This window comes from Eumetopias jubatus, unplaced genomic scaffold, assembly GCF_037043125.1.
Source record: "Eumetopias jubatus isolate StellerSeaLion01/CBP00866 unplaced genomic scaffold, mEumJub1_p1.0 scaffold_4, whole genome shotgun sequence".
NCBI classification, from domain to species: domain Eukaryota; kingdom Metazoa; phylum Chordata; class Mammalia; order Carnivora; family Otariidae; genus Eumetopias; species Eumetopias jubatus.
The window spans coordinates 66,517,331-66,544,137 of NW_028274810.1; the positions used below are offsets into that span (position 1 = coordinate 66,517,331).

At 34.5% G+C, this 26,807-nt stretch overlaps 1 pseudogene; it reads right to left on the minus strand.

Annotated features, from left to right (window-relative positions):
* Positions 1–19,205: 19,205 nt before the first annotated feature.
* On the minus strand, positions 19,206–20,024 carry LOC114212159 (TIP41-like protein pseudogene; annotated as a pseudogene).
* Between the last annotated feature and the right edge of the window lie 6,783 nt (positions 20,025–26,807).

Genomic DNA, 26,807 nt, shown 5'->3' on the forward strand with positions numbered 1-26,807 from the left:
CAGACATTTTTTCAAAGAAAACATCCAGATGGTTAACAGACACATGGAAAGATGCTCAACATCATTGATCATCAGGGGAATACAAATCAAAACTACAATGAGATATCTCCTCACACCAGTCAGAATGGCTAAAATTAACAACACAGTTAACAACAGATGTTGGCAAGGATGCTGAGAAAGGGGAACCCTCTTGCACTGCTGGTGGGTGTGCAAGCTGTTACAGCCACTCTGGAAAACAGAATGGAGTTTCCTCAAAAAGTTAAAACTAGAACTACCCTACGATCCAGCAATTGAACTATTAGGCATTTACCCAAAGGATTAAAAAATAGTGATACAAAGGGACACATGAACCCCAATGTTTATAGAAGCATCATCAACAATAACCAAATTATGGAAAGAGCCCAAATATCCATCGACTGACGAATGGATAAATAAGATGTGGTATTTATATACAATAGAATATTACTCAGCCATCAAAAAGAATGAAATCTTGCCATTTGCAATGACTTGGGTGGAGCTAGAGTGTATTATACTAGGCAAAATTAAGTCAGTCAGAGAAAGACAAATACCATATGATTTCACTCATATGTGGAATTTAAGAAACAGCACAGGTGAACACAGGCAAAAAAGAGAGAGAGAGAGGCAAAACCATTGATTCTGGCTCAAGTCATGAGCTCCTGAACGTGAGATGGAGTCCTGCATCTACCTCCACACTCATCGCACAGTCGACTTAAGATTCTCTTTCCCTCTCCTTCTGTCCCTCCCCCCATGCTCTATCTCTCTCTAAAATACATTTAAAAGTCTTTAAAAAAAACAAATACTACATGATTCCATTTATATGAGGTATCTAAAATAGTCAAACTCATAGAAACAGAGTACAATAGTAGTTTCTAGGGACTGAGGGGAGGGGGAAAGGGAGAGTTGCTGTTTAATGGATATCAAGTTTCAGTTACTCCCTCATGAACAAATTCTAGAAATCTATTGAACAACATGTGACTATAGTTAACAATACTGTATTATACACTTAAAATTTTATTAAGCAAGTAGATCTTATGTTAAGTGTTCTTAGCACAATATTTTTTTTAATTTTTAAAAGACATAAAGAATTTTAAGCTATAGTACTTAATAAAAGAAAATAAGTATTAACAGGATATTGATGCTTGAGTTACCGTTAAGAAAATTTGGTCTTGGGGCACCTGGGTGACTCAATCGGTTGAGTGTCCAACTCTTGATTTCCACTCAGGTCATGATTTCCGGGTGGTGAGATCAAGACCCATGTGGGGTTTCATGCTAGGTGTGGAGTCTGCTTAAGATTCTCTCTCTCCCTCTGCCCCTTCTTCTCTCTAAAAAAAAAAAGAAAAAAGAAAATTTGCCATCTATTTATGTTTTATTCTTATTTATAGCTACCTGGAATGTTACAATAATATACCTAGCATTTCTGTACTTTCAAAGTATGGTATTACTGGAAGAGTTTTGTCTCAAAATGCAATAATATTAAGTTGAGTACATTTTATATTTTGCATGTGAAAAATTAAACAATTTTAATTTGGCATACATATAGGACTTTGAGTAAATATATCTTTAAATTCTATTTTAATTTCTGGGCTAAAATCTCTGATATCTGAATTTCTTGGAAGCAGGATTATGTTGTGACAAGAATTTGGACTTTGAAGACTTAAGTTAAAATTATGACCTCCTACTAGCTGTGTGATCTTGGTGAGTTATATAACTACCCAGAGCCTCAATTTTCTTCAACTGAAAAGTAGAAATAATTATACCCACTCAAAAGATTGTTGGGAGGAGTGTATTAGGTAATGTATCTAAATGCTTGGCATATAGTAGGGTTTACAAGAGATACTATTCCCCTTTCCTTTCTCTTTTGTGTAAATACAGTAATGAAAAGTTTTGTTTGCTTTTTTAGAGAGCATGCACGTGAGGTTGGGGGTTAGAGAGGGAGAGGGAGAGAAAGAGAGTCTTAAGCAGGCTCCATGCCCAGTGTGAAGCCCCACTTGGGGCTCAATCTCACAACCCTGATATCCTGACCTGAGCCAAAATCAAGAGTCAGATGCTTGACCAACTGAGCCACACATGCGCCCAGATTATGAAAGGTTTTATTTTATTTTATTTTATTTTATTTAAAAGATTTTATTTATTTATTTGACAGAGAGACAGAGAGAGAGGGAACACAAGCAGGGGGAGTGGGAGAAGGAGAAGCAGGGTTCCTGCTGAGCAGGGAGCCCGATGCGGGGCTCGATCCCAGGATCCTGGGATCATGACCCGAGCCAAAGGCAAACACTTAACGACTGAGCCACCCACGAGGCCCATTGAAAGGTTTTAAATGTGATTGTAAACTCTAAATTCTGAAACTTTACAATTCTGAAACTTAAAGTGTTACAGAAATCACTTTCAGTAATTTTTTTGAAAAATCACATCAATTACAACAGTGATTTTTCCTCATACTCTCTGAAGAAGTCATCAAAACATTGTGATTAATATTTTTCTAATTAAAATATATTTAGTATATTTTCCTATCAGTCAATAAATATTTAAATCCTTCATATTAAAATGATATATAGTTTTGATGTTGTCAGAACTCAGTGTGCTTTTGTGTATCTCCTTTAATATTTGACAATTGCAGTATGTTTCATTCTACCTCAGAAAAATTAGATTCAAAATAGGTTGTTCTTAGATAGTAAGTGATTAAACTTTAATTTCTTAAACATTATCCCTTTTTAACTTATTCTATCAATTCCCATCTTTTAACAGAGCCTGAAGTTAGATCAATAAAAAGTTACAGTAGCATACAGACACATTTATATGTATTTTTAAAAAGTTTATTCAAGTAATCTCTACATCCAACATAGGGCTTGGACTCACAACCCCGAGATCAAGAGTTGCATGCTCCTCTGACTGAGCCAGCCAGGCACCTCTATATTTATATATGTAAACAAACATATGTGTACACTATACACACTAAATACAATCTATTTAGTGTATTCAGAACCAACTGGCCAGTTTGAAACAATATAAGCAGTTAGTACAGAAAATGCCTTAAAAAGAAAAAATAATGATGCTGGAGCTGGTTCAAGAGTTCACTTATATAGTTAAAGCCCTTCGAAAGAGATTAAAGAAAATTACTTGCCAACATTTTATTTTAAGAACTTAAACTTTGTTTTAAAACTTTCTTTTTTTTAGATACATTCATTTTCATTGTTCCCATATAAATGTTTGCACAGCTCAGCTATTTGATAAAATATCCACAAGATGGTGCTATGGTTAACATGTTAACATGGGAGAAAAGTGTTTGACATGCCATTGTATATGACAAAATCACCACCAAATTTTCATTCGTTATAATAATACTAATTTTGCATTTCAAATATTCAAAGTATAACATTTTAGTATCAAGTTTTCTTATTGTTTGTAAACATAATTTTCAAAGAGAATGTTAAATAATGAAATGATATTCAAAACTGATAATAGGGATGTAAATTGGATCTTTTATACTTTAACAAATTAATGGATATGTTTTTAATGATCTCTTGCTCCATCTTTACTGCCAGAATTAGAGTAACATCCAAATGACATAAACTAGTGTAAGTTAAACTTATATAAAGGCCAGGTTTTTGCTATGGAATGTATTATGCCCCCCTCCAATTCATTTGTTAAAGGATTAATCCCCAGTGTGAAGGTATTTGGAGATGGGGCCTTTGGAGGGTAATTAAGTTTAGATGAGATCATGAGACGGAGCCCTCATGATGGGAATAGTGCCCTTATAAGAAAAGACATCAGAGAACTTGCTCTTTCTCTCTCCACCATATGAGGACACAGCAAGAAAGTGGTTGTCTGCACTCCAGGAAGAGTTCTCGCCAGAAACTGGTTATACTAATACGCTGATTTTGGACTTCCAGCCATTGGAATTTTGAGAAAATAAATGTCTGTTGTTTAACCCATTCAGTCTATGGTACTTTGTTAAAGCAGCCTGAGCAAACTATGACAGTCTTTAACAACAACAACAACAAAATTTGCTGGAAAACAGTTATTAAAAAAAAAGGCCTATTTGCACAGTAGATGGAAATTGGTGTAGTTAATAATAATTAACTATTATTTATAGTTAACTATATATAATTGTTAATATTTAAGGCTGTTACAATTTGAGTTCACCATAGCTGTAGTAATAATGGTTACACTGATGAAATATCTAATATAATCATCTTAAAGGAGTGTTCTGAAGGAAAAATTTAGAGGAAAATTTGATTAGTGGGTAGGGAGGATTTCCAAAAATAACCAAAGGTGTACAGCAGGAATGCTAAAGAAGGAAGCTAGAAATGGGTAAAAGTGAAGTGAAAAACTTACTGCAGAAAAGAGGAAGTGTGAAGCTGTCTCTAATTGGTTTTCCTAAAAACACCTTAAACTCATTTAAAAAATTTATCACTAAACTCTTATCTCTTTGCATTTTTCCATTATGCTGTGCAACTATTATTGTTAGCTATACTGGAAAACCTGAAGTCTTTGATTCCTCAGTTCTTTATTTGACATAACTTACCCTTCACAAGATTTTGCCAATTCTTCCTCTGTGCAATAGGTCTAATATATTTTTACCTTATTTTAAAATTACTTATTTAAAAAACCTGTGTTACTTATTTAAACTTATATATTCTCCCAGATTTTAATTTAGTGGCCTATTTCCAACATAATCTATTGATTAAGAGCTACCTTTCATAAATTCTGTTCTGGTGTTGTTATTGTTCAGAAATAGTTTTCTTTTGGACTTATTCTGAGCTTTGCAACCCTTCAAAATTACTGTCTCTTTTATCTTTCAATAGTGATTTCTCATTACTCATCATCACATCATAACACTTATAATAAAAACCAGTTGATGGTATGGGTAATTGGTATCTTTTATTTATTTTTTTAAAGATTTTATTTATTTATTCCTGAGAGACAGAGAGAGAGAGAGGCAGAGGGAGAAGCAGGCTCCCAAGGAGCAGGGAGCCCGATGTGGGACTCGATCCCAAGACCCTGGGATCATAACCTGAGCCGAAGGCAGACGCTTAACCATCTGAGCCACCCAGGTACCCTAATTGGTATCTTTTAAAAATTTTATTTTGAAATAATTTCAAACCTAAAAAACATAGTGAAAATAGTACAACATTTTGCAGGATGCTTGGGTGGTTCAGTGAGTTGAACATCTGACTTGATTCTGGCTCAGGTCATGATCTTTGGGGTCCTGAGATCAAACCCCATGTGGGGCTCCATGCTCAGCCAGGAGTCTGCTTAGGATTCTCTCTCCCTCTCCCTCTACCCCTCCCCACCTCAAATAAATAAACAAATCTTTAAAAAAAAAGAAAAATTAAAAAATAGTACATTTTGTATACCATTCACTCAAACTCACTAATTTTTAATGTTTTGCTAGTTTTTCATTATCACTCTTTCTTTCTACACACACAAACACACACATATATATTTTTTCAATTTTGTATTGTGGGAAAATACACTTAATATAAAATTTGCACATATTAACCATTTTTAAGTGTACAGTTCAGTGGTATTAAATACAGTTATAATATTGTGTAACCATCACATGATATGGAGATGGAGCTGTGGAGATGGATAGCTCTCAATCTTGTTTTCATCTTGTAAGACAGAAACTCTATTCCTATTAAATAACTCCCAGGGTACCTGACTGGCTCAGCTGGTAGAGCATACAACTCTTGATCTCGGAGTTGTGAGTGTGAGCTCAACATTGGGCATAGAGATTACTTAAAAAAAAATAAAATAAAATGAAACAAAAAAAAAAACCCAACTCCCCATTCTCCCTCCCTCCCAGCACCTGGAAACTACCATTCTACTTTCTGTCTCTATAATTTTGACTACTGTAAGTATCTTATATAAATATAATCATACCATGTTTGGCTTTTTGTGACTGATGTTCTACTTAGCATGATGTCCTCAATGTTCATCTATGTTGTAGCATATTTTGGATTTTTTTCCTTTATAATGATGAATAATACTCCATTGTATGTATGTACCACATTTTGTCTATCTATTATCTGTCATGGACACATGGGGTTGCTTCCACATTTTAACTATTGTGAATAATGCTGCTATGAGCATGGGTGTACAAATATCTCTTTGAGGCTCTGCTTCCAATTCTTTTGGGTATATACCCAAAATGGAATTGTGGAATTGCTAAATTATATATACATATATAAAATTTATATTTTTATATGTTTATATATGCTTAAGATATACATGTAATTTAATATGTAATATATTATATAGTATAATATATGTAATATATATAGTTTCCTGAATCATTACCAAATTTAGGAAATTTTACATTAGTATTATCTAATGTACAGTCCATATTCAATTTTTGGCAGTTGTCTCAGTGGTGTCCTTATGGCATTTTCCCCTGGATCCAAGATCTAATCCAGGTTTACGTTGCACTTTGTTGCCATGTCTCTTTAGTCTCCTTTATTCTGGCATGCACTTTTTTCTTTTTTTTTTTTAAAGATTTTATTTATTTATTTGACAGAGAGAGACACAGCGAGAGAGGGAACACAAGCAGGGGGAGTGGGAGAGGGAGAAGCAGGCTTCCTGCTAAGCAGGGAGCCAGATGCGGGGCTCGATCCCAGGACGCTGGGATCATGACCTGAGCGGAAGGCAGATGTTTAACGACTGAGCCACCCAGGCGCCCCCCCTTTTCTTTTTCTTTTTAAGGAGGCTCTTCACCCAGCATGGAGTCCAACATGGGGCTTGAACTCATAACCTTAAGGAGGCTCCTCGCCCAGCATGGAGCCCAACATGGGGCTTGAACTCATAACCCTGAGACTGAGGCCTGAGCTGAGATCAAGAGTCAGATGCTTAACCGACTGAACCACCCAGGTGCCCCTGGTATGGATTTTAACATTTTTTTTTTGTCTTTTATGATATTGATGCTTTTGAAGAGTATAAGACAGTTGTTTTGCAGAATAGCCCCTGATTTTTGTTTGTCTGAAGTTTCCTCAGGGTTAAATTCAGGTTATGTATTTTGGCCAAATCATAATGATTACATCAATTTGTCTCATTACATTTGCTACATTATAAATTCCATTAGTTAAGGTTTGTTTTTTCTATTCTACTTTTTAAAAAAATCAGCAGATATATGTATATTCTCTTATTTCCCTTTATTTCTTATATAAAAGATAGCATATTACATTTATTTTTACAGTTTGCTTTATTCACTTTGCATTATATCCTAGAAATCCCTTCATTTCAATTTATACAGATCTTCCTCATTATCTTTTACAACTGCATGCTCTATTGGGTGGATGTGCTATAATTTATTCATCCAATTTCCTATGTATGAGCATTTCTGGTTTTTTTTCAGTATTCTGTTATTACAAATAATGGGATAATGAATAACCTTGTGCATATGTATTTTCATATTGTTGGAGATGTGTCTTGAGAGTAAATTTCTAGACATGAGATTGCTAGTCAAAGGATAAATAAATATACATAAAACATAAAAATAAATAATAAACATATATCTATATATGTAATTTGTTAGATAATGCCACATTCACCTGAAGAGGGAAAGCACTATTTTTCATTCCCATCAGCAAATGTATGAGAGTGCTTATTTCCTGAAACTCTCACCAAAATAGTGTGTTGAAAAGCTTGTGAAGTTTGGCAAATCTGACAGGTGAGAAATGATATTGCAGTGTAGTTTTTAGCCTGAAAGGCTCCCTTTAGTATTTTATTTCTTGTAGTGCAGGTCTGCTAGTGAAGAATTCTCTTAGTTTTTGTTTATCTGAAAAGGTCTTATGTTTTCCTTCAATTTTGAAGGGTGGTTTTGCTGGATATAGAATACTTGTTTGACAGTCTTTTTTTTTTTTTTTCTCAGCACTCTGTGGATGTCACCCCACAACTCCTTGCCTCCCAGATTCCTGACTGGAAATCAGCTGTTAATCTTATTTAAGATCTTTTTCCTGATGAGTTGCATCTCCCTTGCTGCTTTCAAGATTCTCTCTTTGGCTTTCAACAGTTTCATTATAGAGTGTCTAGGTGCAGATTTCTTTGAGTTTATTTGACTTGTAGTCTGTTATGCTACTTGCATGTGTAGATTGTTTTGTTTTTTTAAATAAAATTTGGGAAGATTTTGGCTACTATTTCTTCAAATAGTCTTTCTGACCTTTCTCTCTCCTTTTCTTCTGGGATTCCCACTATACATATGTGAATATGTTTGATGGTGTTTCGCAGGTTTCTGAGGCCCTGTTTATTTTTGTTCATTCTTTTTTCTTTCTGTTCTCAGAATCATCTCAAATATGCATTCTCATATGCATAATGGTATGTATATATAATGCATAATGATAGTATAAGAAAGAGAGGAGAAAGAAAAAGGAGCAGAAAAAATACTTGAAGAAATTATGGTCAAAGACTTCCTGCATTTGATGAAAAACATTGATCTATACATCAGAAAAGCTCAACACACTCTAAGTATGATAAACTCAAAGATATTTATACCTAGACACAACCAAAGGCTTCTTTAAGCCAGGCTTATAGTTTCTTTGGCAACACAATTTCCTAAAATATTTAGTAGGTTTCTGATATACTTGCAGAGAGGTATAGGTGTTAATAATCACAGCCCAGGTTGTTTTCTTTTTTTTTTTTTTTTAGGATTTTATTTATTTATTTGACAGAGAGAGACACAGCAAGAGAGGGAACACAAGCAGGGGGAGTAGGAGAGGGAAGCAGGCTCCCCGCTGAGCAGGGAGCCCGATGCGGGGCTCGATCCCAGGATGCTGGGATCATGACCTGAGCCAAAGGCAGACGCCTAACGACTGAGCCACCCAGGCGCCCCTCTATATATTCTTGAAAATAAGGTGTATTCTGCTGTTGTTTCATGGACTATTCTAAAAAGTGCCTTAAGAAAATTTGGTTAATGGTCAAGTTTTCCCTTTCCTTGTTGAATTTTTGTCTGGTTATTATGTCAGTTATTGAGAATAATGTCTTGACATCTCTACCCCAAACTGTGGAATTGTCAATTTCTCTGTTAGTTTTTACTTCATGTATTTTTGTGCCTCTGTTGTTAAATGTGTGTAAGTTTTTACTTGTTTTCTGTTCCTGATGTATTGAGCTTGTTAACATTATCAAATATGCCTGTTTATTTTATTTTATTTTATTTTTTATTTTATTTTATTTTATTTTATTTTTTTAATTTAATTTTATTATGTTATGTTAATCACCATGCATTACATCATTAGTTTTTGATGTAGTGTTCCATGATTCATTGTTTGCGTATAACACCCAGTGCTCCATGCAATATGTGCCCTCCTTAATACCCATCACCAGGCTAACCCATCCCCCCACCCGCCTCCCCTCTAAAACCCTCAGTTTGTTTCTTGGAGTCCACAGTCTCTCATGGTTCGTCTCCCCCTCCAATTTCCCCCCCTTCATTTTTCCCTTCCTACTATCTTCTTCTTTTTTTTAACATGTAATGTATGATTTGTTTCAGAGGTACAGGTCTGTGATTCAACAGTCTTGCACAATTCACAGCGCTCACCATAGCACATACCCTCCCCAATGTCTATCACCCAGCCACCCCATCCCTCCCACCCCCCACTACTTCAGCAACACTCAGTTTGTTTCCTGAGATTAAGAATTCCTCATATCAGTGAGGTCATATGATACATGTCTTTCTCTGATTGACTTATTTTGCTCAGCATAATACCCTCCAGTTGCCTGTTTATTTTAAAATATATTTTATTTGTGGGGTGCCTGGGTGGCTCAGTCAGTTAAGCATCTACATTTGGCTCAGGTCATGATACCTGGGTCCAGGGATTGAGCCTCACATAGGGCTCCCTGTTCCATGGGGGGACTCCTTCTCCCTCTCCCCCTGCCTGCTGTTCCCCCTGATTGTGCTCTCTCTCTCTGTCAAATAAATAAATGAAATCTTTAAAATATATATGTATATAGATATATTTTATCTGATACTAACATAGTCATTCTGATTCTCTTATGGTTACTCTTTGAATGATACATCTTTTCCCATCATTTTACTTTAAATTTATTTGTGTCTTTAAATCTAAAGTGTGTCTCTTGTATGTGGCATATAGTTAAATCTTGCCTTTTATACGGCCTTAAATTATCTGTCTTTTAACTCTGGTGTTTAGCCCATTCACATTTAATTAATTATGATATGGTTAGATTTACATCCACTATTTTGCTATGTGTTTTCCAAATGTCTAATGTATATTTTTTCTCTATTGTGTTCTTGTTTCCAACAAATACATTTTAGTGTACCATTGCAATTCCTCTGATTATCTTTTTAACTGAATATTTTGTGCTTATTTCCATAATATTTGTTCTAGGGATTACAATATGCATCTTAATTCATGAGTATCTGCTTAAGGTTAATACTGACTCAATGCCAGTAAACTATTATAGCTACATCTTTGGTTCTACTACTGTCATACATATCTATATATGTTATAAATTCAACAATATAATGTTATGATTGTTGCTTCATACAATCTTGTCTCTTAAAGACATTAAGAAATGAAAAGAGAACTATAGATATTTATACAGGTTTTTATATTTACCCATTTATTTACCAGTTCTAGCATCCTTCATTTCTTCCTGTGGATTTAAGTTAATGTCCCATATCATTTCCTTCCAGCCTGAAGGACTTCCTTAGTATTTGTTATAGGGAATGTCTACTAGGAGTAAATTCTTTCAGTCTTGTTTAATCTGGGAATACCTTTATTTTTCCTGAATTTTTATTATATAATTCTTTGGTGATAGCATTTTTTTCTCCCAGCACTTCAAATATGTCATTCCACTGCCTACTGTCCTCCACCATTGTTGTTGAGAAGTCAGCTGTTAGTCATATTGTTGTGTCTCTATACTTGATGAATCTTTTTTCTCTTGCTACTTTCAAGATTTCTCTTAGTCCCTGTAGTTTTTGAGCTCCTTGAATATCTAAGTTAATGTTTTCTTTGTTTAATCATATTTACAAAGGTTTCAGCCATTATTCTTCAAATAACTTTTCTGCCCCCTTTTCCCTCTTCTCTTCTTCCAAGACTTCCACTACATGTATGTTGGTACACTTACTTTTGTTCCACAGGTCTCTGAGGCTCTGTTAATCTTTATTTAGTAATTTAACTCTGTGCTTTTAAATTTGGATTATTTCAATTGATCTAGCTTCAAGTTCACTAGTTCTTTTTTTTTTTTTTGGCTCTGAAGTTGCAGTTGAAGGGGGTGAATTTTTCGTTCTAATTATTTTACATTTCTAAAATAAAATCTACAGGGTGCCTGGGTGGCTCAGTTGGTTGGGCGACTGCCTTCGGCTTGGGTCATGATCCTGGAGTCCCGGGATCGAGTCCCACATGGGGCTTCCTACTCAGCGGGGAGTCTGCTTCTTCCTCTGACCCTCTTCCCTCTCATGCTCTCTATCTCTCATTCTCTCTCTCTCAAATAGATAAATAAAATCTTTAAATAAATAAATAAATAAATAAATAAAATCTACAAACTCTAAAATTTGCTTTTTAATCATTTCTATTTATATTGATGTTCTATATTTGTTCATTCATTATCATATTTTTTAACCTTTAAACATGGTTTCCTTTAATTCTTTGAACTTATTTATAATAACTGCTTTGAAGTCATTTTATGCTAAATCCAACATCATGACCCATCTAGATTCAGTTTCCATTGATTGCACTTTTCCTGAGTATGGATCATATTTTCCTGTCTGTGTGTGGATGCAAGTAGCCCCAGCAAGAACTCCACATACTGCTACTACTCAGTGGTTCTTCACAAACACTTTTCAATTTGTTGCTTCCCTCTGGTCTATTTCCAGAACTGTGAGAATTGTTTTTTTAGCAATTTTGTCCAGTTTTATAGCTGTTTTGAGGTGAAAGGATTGTCAAAGTTTTCATTCTGCCTCAGCTAGAAGTCCTTTCTCTTAATTCTGTATTTTTGTTGTTATTGTTGCTAATAGGCACTTTTTATTTAGATTTCTCTACTTGTTTATATATATTCACTATTTCTTTATGTATTGTAGACTATTCTGCCAGGATCATTTTCTTTATTCCTAAAATTAATCCATTAGAAGATTTTTAGTTTAGGTTTCTTGGTAGTAATCTCTCATATATTTTGTTACTCTAAAAGCATTTTTTAAAAAACATCATTATTGAAATATAATTTTGCTGTACAATTTTAGGTGGGTTTTTTCTAAGCACTTTGAAGATATTCCATTTTTTCTGCTTCCTTGATTGCTTCTAAGAGGCCTTCTCTTCTCTATGTATTATTCTTTTATAAGTGAGCTGTCCTTTTTTTGGCTACTGTTAAGTATATCTTTCTCATCTATGTTGTTTTTTAAATTTGTCAGCAGTATATCTAGGAGTGGATTTTTTTGGTTTTGGGTTTTTTTGTTGTTGTTGGTTATTATCCTGCATGGTACATGCTATGGTTGTTAGATCTGTATATTCATGTATTTTTTTCAATTCTGGAAAACTCCAAGCTATAATCTCTTGGAATACTACATCTCCTGTATTCTTTCTTGAAATTGTCTTAGACATATGCTAGCTCTTAAATTCTTTTTCCTATTTTCTTTTTTAATCTTTTTGTGCCTTATGATTGGAAATTGCCTTATATCCATCTTCTTTCCATTTTATATCTCTTATCCACAGTTTTCTGTAGCTAATCTGTTAACTCATAAACTGATTTTTTAAAATTTCTTTTATTTTACTTTTCATTTCTAGAAGCTTTATTTACTTTCAAATTTGCCTGATCATTTTGATAGTTTCTTGTTTATTGATAATTTTAAAATATCATGCTAATAATTTAATTTTTGTATTCTTTGTCTGATCTTCTAATATATGAAGTTTTTGGAGGTCTAAATTTGTTATTATTTTGCTGACTCTTACTCATGGTAACTTGTTTTCTTATGTGTTTGGTATTGTGAGTTCACATAATTTATTAAATTCGATATATAGAATCATGAAGGTCTAAATGTGATTGCTTTCCTTCAAAGAGGATTTATGCTTGCTTCTAATAATAAGGGTGGTATAAATATGGAACTATTTTGGTCCTGCTCATGAACTCCAGTTAATTATTTGAGTCTCAAATTCAGCTTTTTTTCTTCGAGGCAGGACCTACATTCTGCCTCCCAATATTAGTGTTGGTATTGGCATCTAACTCCAATGGAACCTCCACTTGAGAATTTACTAACCCCTCACAATTCAGGTTTCACATCACTGTGTCTTTATTTTGGCTCTTGGAAATTTCCCTCACTTTATTGAATGTCCAGCAAAGCTTTAAAAAAATATGCTTGTTGTATTTTATCCAGGATATCATTATACAGTAGTAGGAAAGCCCTTCAGAGTATGTAGTCCAACATTTTGCTGGAAGCAGACCTTTCGATATTAATTTTTTCAGAAGAATTTCTGAATGTATTATGTTCCAAAAAATGTTTATTTTGATTGTGAATGTATTAAGTATACAAATTGATAAAGGGAAAGAGAGCATTTTCTATACATATATATTTTTTCTATTTAATTTGTTTCCTTTATGTCCATCATGTTTATGCTTTTCAGTATAAGTCTTGCATGTTTCTTAGCAAGTTCATAACTAGACATCCTTCAGATTGGTTTTTTTGGTGATGGTTGTCAATGTAATGTTTTTGTCATATATAGTAAAGCTTTCAGTTTTTGCATATTATGTAACCAACTACTTAGTAAAGATTCTCACATTTCAAAAGTCTTCAGTTGATTCTCTTAGATTATCTACATATTCAATCATTTTATCTGCAAATAATAATATTTTTGCCTCTTTCAAAGTCAGTATTTTTGATTTTGTAATTTTGTCTTTTGCATTGGCTATGACTATCACAAACCTACATGTTCTTGCACTAAAACTTTCCAAAATACAAGATACCTATGTAGCATACACTGAAACTAGAAATTAAACAATTGACTAAAATTATCTATGTGCAGGTGTTTTAGTCCTTTAGCTATTATTAGAAAGGCATATTATGCCAACAATAAGTTGGTTTTAGATTTGCTTTATTTTTGGACTCAGCTTCCAAGTGATTAAATTAATTGCATCCTGAATTTGATCTCTAGAGAGATTCATGGGTTGGAGTCTCAAAAGGGGATCCTCAGCTCTCCACAAAAATGCACAGTATCAGATAATTTTTAATTATTTCAGTAATATCTGAATCTCTTTTAAGCACTGAAAGAGGTGCCTTAATCTTTAGGAGCACTGTTAAATAATCCTGTATATGTCTTTTCTCTAAAGTAATATAGTTTTCCTTAACCTTTACTATTAATTCCTATTTCCCAACCCTTTCATCATTTTCATAAGTATTCTGTAAGTCTTCTCTAAAAGCTCTGTCTTTCTGAGGTTATACAACTTATTGTTGGCTCACAATCAGTCTAATAAGTATCCACCCAGGATAAAGAGGGATAATTACAAATAGTTTGCTACATATTGCCCTTCCTTTCTGGATGCTAGGATTTTATTTGCATCTTTCATAGCTTTACTTAATTAGACTTATTTTCAGGTTGTGATGCTTCATTCTTTAAATCCTTTTCAGTCAGGGGCGCCTGGGTGGTTCACTTGGTTAACTATCTGCCTTCGGCTCAGGTCATGGTCCCTGGGTCCTGGGATGGAGCCCTGCATTGGGCTCCCTGCTCAGCAGGGAGTCTGCTTCTCCCTCTCCCTTTGCCCCCTCCCCAGTTCATGCTCTCTCTTTCTCTCTCAAATAAATAAAATCTTAAAAAAAAATCCTTTTTAGTCATACTTGCATATAGTCTGTGTTCAGTAAGAAGTCATATCAACTAAACCACTTCTCTTCTTTGGATAATGTCATTAGAAAGTGTTAATAGATCTTTATTAGAATAAGGAAACCATTATATTTTGTGTCTGGATTTCAGCTCACACACTCTCTGGACCCAATCGCTTTTGGCAACATTTAGTGGATAACATAGCCATGTTGACTTGATAATTAAGCAGTAAAATGAGTACTGAACTATATTAAAAACAATACTCAGGAAGTAAGAGTTATAGGTGTGTTTTAAACTTGAGGAAGTCTTTTGGTCATTAAAAAACTAATGATAAGCCTTAGAGAGATGGCTAATTCTATAACTGGGGCGAGAAGTACACAGTATGAGCCAGAGAAAGTAGTGCCAGAGGGGCACCTGGCTGGCTCAGTCAGTGGAGTGTGCAACTCTTGATCTCAGGGTCGAGAGTTTGAGCTCCATGTTGGGTATAGAGCCTACTTAAAAAAAAAAAAAAAGAGTACTGCCAGAAAATAAGAAAGTGCTCAAACACTCACCCATAATGAGGGGGATATGTTGAAGGGCTTATGTAGCCCTCTGAAAGAGCTCACAAAAGCCAAAGCTGGAGGGGCACCTGGGTGGGTCAGTCAGTTAAGCGTCTGCCTTTGGCTCAGGTCATGATCTCAGGGTCCTGGGATCAGTCTCGCATTGGGTTTCCTGCTCAGCGGGGAGCCTGGTTCTTGCTCTCCCTCTGCTGCTCCCCTTGCTGTGCTCTCTCTCTCTCTCTCTCTGTCAAGTAAATAAATAAAATCTTTTAAAAAAAGCCAAAGCTGGAACAAGTTGAACAACAAAATAAATGAATTAGCGTTGGATTATAACTCAAAGTCTAAAATAAACATCCTTAAACCCATACTGATATAAATAAATGATTAAATAAATGAACACATGGGAGAGAATAGACAAGTATTGTATGCAGGATTCCAAATAACTTACATAGATGATCTACTTTTAAAGGGATGAAGCTGGAAAGAGCCCAGATCGATAGATGAATGGATAAAGATGTGGTGTATGTATACAATGGAATATTACACAGCCATTAAAAAAATGAAATCTTGCCATTTGCAACGATGTGGATGGAACTAGAGGGTAATGCTAGGCAAAATAAGTCAATCAGAGAAAGACAATTGTCATATGATCTCACTGATATGTGGAATTTAAGAAACAAGGCAGAAGATCATAGGGGAAGAGAGGAAAAAATGAAACAAGATGAACCAGAGAGGGAGACAAACCATAAAAGACTCTTAATCTTAGGAAACAAACTGAAGGTTGCTGGAGGGGAGATGGACATTAGGAAGGGTATCTAGGGGCAGATGCCCCTAGATTTTTTTTTTTTTTTTAAAGAGGGAAGGTGAGGGACGCCTGGGTGGCTCACTCAGTTGAACATCTGCCTTTGGCTCTGGTCATGCTCTCAGGGTCCTGGGGATCAAGTCCTGCGTTGGGCTCCTTGTTCAGCGGGAAGCCTGCTTCTCCCTCTGCGTGCCACTCTCCCTGTTTGTGCTCTCTCTCTGACAAATAAATAAATAAAATCTTTAAAAAAGAGAGAGAGAGAGAATGTGTGATTTTATAGTGGAGAATACTGGCAAACACTAGCTCAAGCCAAGTGACTAAGGCTAACATCAACAATGAAAAGTCATATTGATAGTATTGATAGTAGTCATATTGATAAGGTTTGATGAGAATGGTATTTTACCTCTGTGGCCTTCCTCCCCAAAATCCACGACTTCAGTCTATTCATGCCAAAAACATCAGGTAAATTTCACAGAAATACCTGGCCAGTATTCTTCAAAACTGTCAAGGTCATTAAAAACAAAGTCTCGTTAAACACTACATCAAAAACTAATGATGGGCGCCTGGGTGGCTCAGTTGGTTAAGCAACTGCCTTTGGCTCAGGTCATGATCCTGGAGTCCCGGGATCGAGTCCCACATCGGGCTCCCTGCTCAGCAGGGAGTCTGCTTCTCCCTCTGACCCTCTTCCCTCTTGTGCTCTCTATCTCTCATTCTCTCTCTCTCAAATAAATAAATAAAATCTTTGGAAAAAAACCTAATGATGTATTATATGTTGGCTAATTGAACATAATAATAAAAAAGAAATTATATTAACAAAAACTAAACAAAGTCTGAGAAATTGTCACAGCTGAGAGTAGCCTAAAGATACATGAGTACTAAATATAATGTGGTATCCTGGTTGAGATCCTGGAACAGAAAAGGACATTAGGGGAAAATGGGGGAAATCTGAATAAACTATGGACTTTACTTAATAGTAATATATCAATATTATTTCATTAATTTTGACAATATATCATACTAACAATGTAAGATGTTAATAATAGGAAAACTGGATATGGGATATATGTCTCTGTACTATCTTTGTAATAATTTCACACATCTTAAACTGTTACAGTTCATTTAATAAATAATTTTATTTACTTTTTAATATTTTATTTATTTATTTGACAGAGAGAGACACAGCAAGAGAGGGAACACAAGCAGAGGGAGTGGGAGAGGGAGAAGCAGGCCTCCTACAGAGCAGTGAGTCTGACACAGGGCCCAATCCCAGGACCCTGGGATCACAACCCCAGACGAAGGCAGGTGCTTAATGACTGAGCCACCCAGGCACTCCAGGAAATAATTTTTTAAAAGTCAGTAGTAGGGCTTTGTTTCTTTTGTGTTTGGTATTTAAATGACTATCTTGGATAAATATTGATAGCGTCCCAATGAAGATCGATGGAGAAAAACGAGAAGTGATAGCTAATTTGTTAAATAAGACAATTGGGATTTTAAAAGATCTCAGTGGATTGGAATGATAGACTGATCTTCACTAAGATTCAATTTCATAAGGCTAAATTTAAATTTATGCCCAAAAATGAATTGCACAAGTAAATTATGTTTGCTAGATGTAGCATATATGTGAAAAAATCTTATAGGCTTTATTTTATGATAAACGATGCAAGTCTGTAAATTTTTTTTTTAGATCAGGAATTCCTTATTGTTTATTCTTTTCTTACAAAAAGACACTTGGAACAAATAAATATAAAATGGCATATGTCTTATTTAGCAATGGGCAAATACAGGTTTTCTGGGTATTCTCCACAGAAATAAACTAAAGGGGCTTCCAGAAGTACATTCATCCTATCAACTTCCCACCCTCTATAAAAAAGGTCAATTCTTTTAATTTCCCACAGTTTTTAGCAATAGATTCTGAAAATAAGTCATCTAAACCGACTCAGAGACTAAGACAACTGATTCAAGTTAAGAATATATATAATGATGTTGCCCAGAAACTTCAACTAATGAATATTCTTACAAGTTTTTCATTTCTTATATCTTGTATGAATAAAGAGTCTATTCTGTTCAAATCCACAAGGCAAATAAAATACAACAGAAGGCTGAGCACAATATATACACTTTTCTGTCCTAAGAGAAAACATTAAATACAGGTATATTTAATATACAGTGAACATGCCATGTATTTTCTTAAAGCCAACAAAATCCTGATTTCCTATACCTTGCAGGTGATGTAGCAGAAGGCAAATACCAAAATCACTTGTGACAAAATTTGGCTAATAAATTTAGCTAGACAATAATACAATTCAATATTCAACGGATTTATTCATTCCAAGGTTGCATGGAAAATGAAGTAAAAAACATCAGTACAAGTAGAACCACACATAAGAAAAAGCACCTAAAGATGGAGGAAGGACAGCTCTGACATCCTACCTGTGGCTGGCAAACCATGTTCAGGTGTGTCCACGGATAGAACACCTTCAGTTTCCCAAAACCCTAGGTTATTTAGTTCTGTGTCTGAAATTTTCTCAAAGGCTTCAAAAGCCAATTTAAATTTAGAGGGGAGATATTTTTTTCTTTAATTTGTGGGTAAAGATCATTAAAGTAGGACACCAATTTCCTAAAAGGCAACTCACGACTCTCCAGAAGTACGAATAAACATCAAAAAGCCCAAAGTAAAGAACAAGTACATTAACATGCACGATCAGGAATCCCGTGAAAGTCACAAGGTGCTATGATTCTGTGATTTACATTAACCTCCTCATGGTAGAAGATGGTGGTTCATGATGGATGCAGATTATGCCCACTGCTCATGAGACATACACACATCACTACTAGTGAGATCCCACTTTGTAACAATTTAGAAATCCAAATTTAACTCCAGAAAATATAAATATGGAATATGAATTTGAAGATAGTACAAAAGCAGCTGAGTGGAACCTGCCTGCAACAATCCTTTATTTTTTTTCCTTTAAGGCTACAGAAAATCTGCACATAAACAAGGCAATTAATTCTCATAATAAAAATACCCCCTCCAAATAGCTAAGGCCTCCAGTCAGATTCCATGGTGAGTATATGTTGTATTACATTCTATTCCACAGGTGTACTTTCTTGTGAGTCTGCAGGGTCAGGATCAATTCTTTCTGGAAATAGTAGCTTCTCGCAAACTGCCTCCTTTATCAGTAAATACTGTGATATTTCATTAGGTTCCGTGAAGAGGGAAGGTGAAACATGCATTAAATTAGCAATTTTGCTCTCTCGTGATGTATATTCTCATAACATGTAGGTCTTGTCGGCCTCGTGGTAAAGTCTTGTGTCATTCATTCTGATAAGCACCCCATCGATTCTCAAGAAAAATCGCAACAGCAGGGAAAAGCTAGAAGGCATTACTCTAATTTTCACACTCAGGCTTGAAACTCCATGATCATGAAGTTCATCCTCAAACAAGAGAACTTCTTCAAAAAATTTAATCTGTTCTCTGGCTTTCAATTTCTCTGTGTCTATATCATCTGTTGTAGGTACAATCTTTACCTTAAGTGATTCTCCAAGTAATGTTCCCTTATAATCTGTTGTATAGGTCCAATCGTATGGTTTAATAACTTCTTTGGAGTGTTCGCCCTCCATCCTGCTTTCCTGCCACTCTTCAGCACAGGCTACTTTAAGCATTCCTTGATAATTGTTAACACATCTTAATGCATCTGTAGCATTGAACTCAATCCCAAAACCAGAGCCATGCCGGATTCTTAAAACGTTGTCTCCAAACATCATTTCAGGGAGAGATGGCATATGTAATTCATCGGCTAACTTCTCCACATCCGCGGACTTCATGATGTGGGTCTTGGACGCTGTCAGCTTCCAGGGCCCGAAGGAGAAGTCCTGGTGGCTGCTCTGGAAGTCGTGGATCATCATGGCCGAGGCGGCGCCGGCGCAGGCCTCACGGAACACGCTGAGGAACACAGGGGCGGCGGCGGTAGCCTGATGCAAGTCTGTAAATTTTTGCTGTCTAAAAAAGTCAGGACTCCTGGCTGGCTCAGTCAGTAGATCATGTGACCCTTGTTCTCAGGGTCATGAGTTTGAGTCCCACATTGGGCATAGAGATTATGTAAATAAATAAAAATATGGGGCACCTGGGTGACTCAGTCAGTTAAGCAGCTGGTTCTTAATCTCAGCTGAGGTATTGATCTCAGGGTCGTAACTTCAAGCCCGCATTGAGCTCCATGCTAGGCATGGAACCTACTACTACTACTACTACTACTAAATAAATAAATAAATAAATAAATAAATAAATAAATAAATAAATAAATAAATAAAAAGTCAATATTCATCTATAGCAACAGGATTTAGAATGAATGGTAATGTTGCTACTCTGTTATAGTCAAGAAACTCGACTGTGGAATCAGTTTAGGAATGGTGTACTTTAAAAGATACAAGACAGATTGGAGCAGATCCGGAGGAGAAAAAGTACAAATGAAGAACACATTTTGGAACACAGTTTCTTCACATATTTGAAAAGTAACAGAGTGAAAAAACTGAGGTTAATTTCATGTGGCTTTAGAAAATAGGATAGAAATAGGATAAAAGCTCTAAGGAGGTAGATTTCAGGAAAAAATTAATTTCTGAAAATAAAATTGTCTAACTCAATATGAGTTCTCTCTCACTGAAGGTGTTCACATAAAATCTCTATTTTAATTTGTTGAAGATCTTGAGGAATTCAAATATTTATGGGAAGTTTTAGTAGAATGAAATGCCCTTAGCTTTTATATTCTTTGATATTTCATTCAATTAAAAAATTTCAAAATACATTATTATTTCCTGTGCAAAAGCCAAACTTTGCTACTGAATAAAACAAGGCATAAAGATGAATTCATTGCAAGGCTTTTGACCTGCAAGCCAGGAACTCAAGGATACAGAAGCAATGAAATCAAAGTTGCTAACAGACTAAGAGATTTTTATGAGATAAATGCAGAAATTATTTGACTTTTTCAGCCGATTGGTTGCCTAGTGGTTTTCTTTTTAAAATTTATTTATTATGTTCAATTAGCCAACATATAGTATATCATTAGTTTTTGATGTAGTGTTCAACGATTCATTAGCTAGTGGTTTTCTTATTTGGATCGGGTTAGGTGAGTCAGGGGAACAAGGAAGTCCAGAGGTGGTATAAACAGACTCGGAGTTTGGAGAGGCTAGGTAAATCAGCCTCTGCTGATTTCCAAGAAGAGCTGTAAATTCCTATAAGGTTAGGTTGTTTGTTTTATGCACCTGCATTGACCCTTCCCATTTTGTCCTTGACATAAACGACTCCATTTTAGTTTAGTTCTACACTTGATACTAGTTAATCTTCTGAAGGTTAAATATTAGGCATTGGGGAAGCAGCATAGCATATAGTGAATAAAATGATAGTCTTTGGAGCAATTGTCTGGGTTCAAGTCTGGTTCTGCCATTTACTATGTTGGTGAGCTGGGGCAAGTTACTTAACTTCAATATGTTGTAGATTTTACCCAGGCAAAAGCAATTTGTTTCCTTATTTGTAAAATGAGAATAATAGTACCTACTTCATGACTTTATTATAAGGATTTAATGACATCATATTTATAAAATGCTTAGAATAGTAACTGATACTTTGTAAGCATTATAAATGCTGAAAAATAATGAGGATTTTTAGTAAAAGTTTTAAGAGGCTCTAGGATTAAAGCTGAAATCTATTTCATATGGGGCATTTAATGTTAAAAAATATAATTTTTCTTCTAATTTACAACTTTTGGTGCTGTTTTGTTATATTTTTAAATAAAAGGGAATCTGTTCATGCCACAATTGTAAAATAATCTAGTAAGATCAGTAAATTAATGATCCTGGGCTATGTAGATATTTATACATTAAATTCTTAATTACTTTATTATTTCCCCCTACATTTGCTCTACATCAAGTGTAAATTCCAAAGTGTTTCTCCCCCAAATTATTTTAAGCTCTGTCTTTCATCATTTTTTTTGCTCACCCCAAATGCAACAATACCCTTGCTTAATCAACTTAACTTATGTATCTGGAATTGCAACATAAAAGTCCCAAAACAGCACTTGAGAAACTATGATTTATACCTAATGTGTTACAGGTGGCTTCTTAGGAGAAATGCTTATTTCTTGCATCATTAAAATGATAAATTTCTAAATTCTCAAGTTGCATTTCTGTTAAAAGTTTGCTGTAGTTCATTTACTTCCAAATTTGGTTTTGCATACACATTCCCAAATAATACTCTTGACCTTAAGTTTACAAGAGCAAAATTACTATTAAAATCCTAGTAGAAGTAAATGATATTAACAAATTCAGCAACAGGATTTCCTGCTATTAAAACATCATAAGCTATTTAGACTAAACTGTACCAGATTTTGTTCTCAGGATTGGTAAAAAATAAAAAACAAAGCAAAACAAAAAAACACATCAGATCACTATCAAAACCAATAGGATGACCTCACTGATTTGAGGAATTCTTAATCTCAGGAAACAAACTGAGGGTTGCGGGAGTGGTGGGGGGTGGTAGGGATGGGGTGGCTGGGTGATAGACACTGGGGAGGGTATGTGCTATGGTGAGCGCTGTGAATTGTGCAAGACTGTTGAAACATAGATCTGTACCTCTGAAACAAATAATACATTATATGTTTAAAAAAGAAGAAGAAGAAGAAGATAGCAATAGGGGAAGAATGAAGGGGGGAAATCGGAGGGGGAGATGAACCATGAGAGACGATGGACTCTGAAAAACAAACTGAGGGTTCTGGGTGGGGGGATGGATTAGCCTGGTGATAGGTATTAAAGAGGGCACGTTCTGCATGGAGCACTGGGTGTATATGCAAATAATGAATCATGGAACACTACATCAAAAACTAATGATGTAATGTATGGTGATTAACATAACATAATAATAAAAAACAAAAACAAAAAAACCAATAGGATGGTGAGAGGATGGGTTAAATAGGTGATGGGGATTAAGGGGTCCACTTGTGATTAGCACAGAATGACGTATGGAAGTGCTGAATCACTATATTGTACACCTGAAACTAATATAACATTGTATGTTAACTAACTGGAATTAAAATAAAAACTTAAAAAAAAAACCCAGTAAGAATGTAACGGATGAGGCAATCTCAAATATAAGTTACACCAAAGTAAGCAGCTGCTATAGATTTTAACATGTGATCTGTTACATTGATTTTTGAGAGGTTTTAGCTTCAAATTCCAATTTTAAAAAAGATTTATAATGAAATAAGTGCAATAATCATGTCTTGAAAACCCATTTGACTACACCTTTGCTAAGTTAATGTTTTACAATTTAAAAAGCTATTTTAAAAATGAATATAGAGACCAAACACATGGTTTCAGTAAGCTTTGGTGTGATACAGCAAACGTCTTTTGTTGATTTAAAGATAAAGAGTGTATTATACTACAGTAATACAGCTAGGCTGAATTTAAGGTACAACCGCACAAACTGTCAATCAAATGCCCATCATTTTGGTACAAGATAATTAATCCTATATACTCTGTATGTAATATTTTAGGAAAGTACTGTTTTAATGATGAAATGAAGATGGTTATTTAAAAATTTTTAATATGATAAATGAACTTTAAAGATGCTATGAAGACAATAATTTCTGTACCTTCTAATGTTTAATGACATTCTATTCATGATGAATGATCGTATGAACAAATTATATTAGCCTTATTTGCCCATTTTTATCTCTCCTGATTACTCTTAAGGAAAGATTGTATATCTACTGATTATTGAGCCTTCCTTAGGCAAAATCATCTATCCTCTATTTAAATCACTTGACAGTTAAAATTGTTTTGGGGAATGCAAGCAACTTTCTATATTTAAATATCTTCCTGAAGGAAGTAAATTTAATGCCATCCTTGTAGTATTCAAGTCAGGAATTATGGAGTTGTGTTTTTTGAGCTTCTGGGTAATAGAAAAGCCATAGACTCTACCTTAAACATATAGAAGAAACTCAATACAGTAGCCAACCAGGATTTTCCCTAATTGTTCTCTTGTTCAGTCACTTAAAAATTTTTTAAGTTGATTTATGTCAGACTATGCTATGTATTAATAGTATTTAAAAAAACATAACATTGGTGATCTCAAGGATTTTACAATTTAGTGAGTCATACAAGTAACAAAAACTTAAAATATGGTTTGAAAATGCTATGATAAGGTGTGCAAAAACATAGCAAAGAGGTATCCTAACTGTAACTATGATGGCTTGGGAAGGTTTTTTAGATGAGATACTAATTGAATCAAGACTTAAATTGTGTGTAAAGTACTCAGGAAAATTTGGTGTAGGATAAAGGAGTGAAAAGAATATTCTAGGCAGAGAACAGCATTTGCAAAGGCAAAGTTTCAAGAGTGTGTGGCATATTATTAAAAACACTAAATACTTAGGTATAACAAGTAATCAGAAGCCTGTTGGTAGAATGAATAAATATTTCTGGAAAGACAAAGTCCAAGTCAAGAAGTATCTTCAATGAAATCCTATAACTTAAGTATTTATTCTGAATATGATACATTGTCAGATGTTTAATTATAGCCATCCTACCATTTTTACTTAAGCTATAACATGCATGTAGCAAAATATATTAAGTGTATAACTATGAATTTTTTATTCCTCAGTTTTGTTATTTTTTATTCAAGTATAATTAACAGTGTTATATTAGTTTCAGGTATATAATATAACGATTCAACATTTCTATACATTACTCAGTGCTCATCATGATTAGTGTACTCTAAATCCCTTTTATCTGTTATCTATTTCACATATCCCCCCCACCTCCCCTCTGCCAACTACCAGTTGATTCCCTATATTTGAGTCTATTTATTTGTCTCTTTTTTCTTTGTTCATTTGTTTTATTTTTTAATTTCCACATGTAAGTGAAATCATATGGTATTTGTCTTTCTCTGTCTGACTAATTCCACTAAGCATTGTACCTTCTAGATCCATCCATGTTGTTGCAAATGGCAAGATCTCATTCGTTTTTACAGTTGAATAATATTCCATTATATATATGTGTGCCACATCTTTATCTACTCATCTACCAATGGACACTTGGGTTGCTTCCATATCTTGGCTATTGTAAATAATGCTGCAATAAACATAGGGGTTCATATTCTTTTGAATTAGCGTTTTTGTTTTCTTCAGGTAAATACCTAGTAGTGAAATTACTGGACCATATGGAAGTTCTATTTTATATTTTTTAAAAGAATCTCCATACTGTTTTTTCACAGTGGCTGCATCAATTTGCATTCCCACAAATAGTGAACCAGAGTTCTTTTTTCTCCACATCCTCACCAACACTTGTTATTTCTGTCTTTTGATTCTAGCCATTCTAACAGGTATGAGGTGGTATCTCGTTGTTTTGATTTGCACTTCCCTAATGATTAGTGGTGTTGAGAATCTTTTCATGTGTCTGTCGACCATTTGTATGTCTTCTTTGGAAAAATGCCTATTCAGATCCTTTGCCCATTTTAATAGGATTATTTATTTTTTTTGGTGTTGAGTTGTGTAAGTTCTTTTTATATTTTGGATTTTAACACTTTATCAGATATATCATTTGCAAATATATTCTCCCATTTGGAAGATTGCCTTGTCATTTTGTTGATGACTTCCTTCACTGTGCAAAAGTTTTTTGTTTTGATATAGTCCCTATAGTTTTATTTTTGTTTTTGTTTCCCTTGCCTGAGGAGACATATCTAGAAAAATGTTTCTATGGCTGATGTCAAAGAAATTACTGCTTATGTTTTCTTCTAGGAGTTTTACGGTTTCAGGTCTCACGTTCACATCTTTATTCCATTTTTAATTTATTTTTGTGTATAGTGTAAGAAAGTGGTCCAGTTTCATTCTTTTGCATGTAGCTGTCCAGTTTTCCCAGCATCATTTGTTGAAGAGACTGTCTTTTCCTCATTGTATATTCTTGACTCCTTTGTCATAGATCAATTGACCATGTAAGTGTGAGTTTACTTCTGGGCTCTCTATTCTGTTCTATTGATCTTTGTGTCTATTTTTTTGCCATTACCATACTGTTTTGATTACTACAGTTGTGAGGTAAATCTTGAAATCCGGGATTGTGATATCTCCAGTTTTGTTCTTTTCCAAGATTGCTTTGGCTATTCAGTCTTCTGTGGTTCCATACAAATTTTAGTATTATTTGTTCTAGTTCGGTTGAAAATGTTCTTGGTATTCTAATAGGGATTGCATCAAATCTGTAGGTTGCTTTGGGTAATATGGACATTTTAACAATATTGGTTCTTCCAATCCATGAGCATGGAATATTTTTCTATTTGTGTCATCTACAATTTATTTCTTTATTTCTTTTTTTTTCAGTGTGCATTTTCCCCCTGAACTCTATTTTTATTTATTTAATTTTTTATTTAAATTCAATTTAGGTAACATATATATAGTATATTATTAGTTTCAGGGGTAGAATTTAGTGATTTGTCTGTTGCATATAACACCCAGTGCTAATTACATCAAGTGCCCTCCTTAATGCCCATCCTCCAATTACCCCATCCCCCCACCCAATTTATTTCATTCAGTGATTTATAGTTTTCGGAGTACAGATCTTTCACCTCCTCATTTAAGTTTATTCCTAGGTATTATATTCTTTTGGTGCAATTGTAAATGGGATTATTTTCTTAATTTTTCTCCTACTTCATTA